Source organism: Myotis brandtii, unplaced genomic scaffold, assembly GCF_000412655.1.
Source record: "Myotis brandtii unplaced genomic scaffold, ASM41265v1 scaffold18400, whole genome shotgun sequence".
Classification (NCBI taxonomy): domain Eukaryota; kingdom Metazoa; phylum Chordata; class Mammalia; order Chiroptera; family Vespertilionidae; genus Myotis; species Myotis brandtii.
In genome coordinates, this window is record NW_005356836.1 from 1 (window position 1) to 656 (window position 656).

Consider the following 656-nt stretch of genomic DNA (forward strand, 5'->3'; position numbering starts at 1 on the left):
CCATAGGACAAGTGATCCAAGAGCCCAGACAATGAGCGTGGCCAGACTCAGGGAGCCAGCTGCAGATCCTCAGGGAGACCATGTACAACCAGCTGAACCACATCCTCATCCCTGATGACCAGCTGCCGGAGAACATCATCCTTGTCAACACCGCTGATTGGCAGGAGCAGTTACTCTAGGACACCTTGCGGGGGCACACGCTGCCTGTGCTGTGCACCTGCTTCATGGCTGACGTCCTGGTGGCCATCAGCTCCATTATCTGGCGGATACAGAGATACTGTAATGATAAATCCCAGCCCCCGAAGCCGGTGAAGATCCTGGTGGCAGGGGCACAGCACTACTTCAGCGCTGTGCTGCGGGTCTTCCTGAAGCTGCTGTCCTACAAGATGCTTGACTTGCTGGGCTATGTGCACTTCCTGGTCATCCCGCTGGGTTCCTACCCTGTGGCCAGGAACCTGGGCTCCATGCATTACAGCTACAGCAGCTTCTTCCAGGACCTGGCCTGGTGGGACCTGTTCCACAAGCTGGAGGCCCAGAGCGCCATACAGGACGACACGCTGGTCGTGACAAGAATCACACAGTACGTCACAGGGACAACTGTGCCTCCCAGCTGCCCATCAAGGAAGCCCTGCTCTCCTACAACAAGAAGAGCCCCA

The 656-nt window shown here is 57.3% G+C and overlaps 1 pseudogene; it reads left to right on the forward strand.

Annotated features, from left to right (window-relative positions):
• Positions 1 to 12: 12 nt before the first annotated feature.
• The window catches only part of LOC102254862, a 1,366-nt pseudogene continuing 722 nt past the window's right edge, over positions 13 to 656 (forward strand).